Genomic DNA, 410 nt, shown 5'->3' on the forward strand with positions numbered 1-410 from the left:
CACCAATTGGAATACAGTGTCACAGTGCATTAGATACACTGTCCCTCCCCACCCCTGGGTCCGGGGGTGCGGGGGGAGTCACGGTGCGTTAGATACACTGTCCTTCCACCCCTGGGACTTGGGTGGGGGGTGGGGGGATGGTGGTCACAGCACGTTAGCTTCAGTATCCTGTACGTTTCAATCAGATTCCCCTGTTATCCTTCTAAACTCCATCGAGTACAGACCCAGAGGCCTCAACCATTCCTCCCAAGTCAAGCCCTTCATCCCCAGGATTGTTCTTGTAAACCTCCTCTGGATCCCCACCCCCCACCTCCAACGTCGGCACATCCCTCATGGGATAAGGGGCCCAAAACTGCTTCCGATATTCCCAACGTGGAGGCCAAGCCATTGAGTGTATTCAAGATGGAGAC

This window comes from Rhincodon typus, unplaced genomic scaffold (assembly GCF_021869965.1).
Source record: "Rhincodon typus isolate 14 unplaced genomic scaffold, sRhiTyp1.1 hic_rhity00000083, whole genome shotgun sequence".
Lineage (NCBI taxonomy): Eukaryota > Metazoa > Chordata > Chondrichthyes > Orectolobiformes > Rhincodontidae > Rhincodon > Rhincodon typus.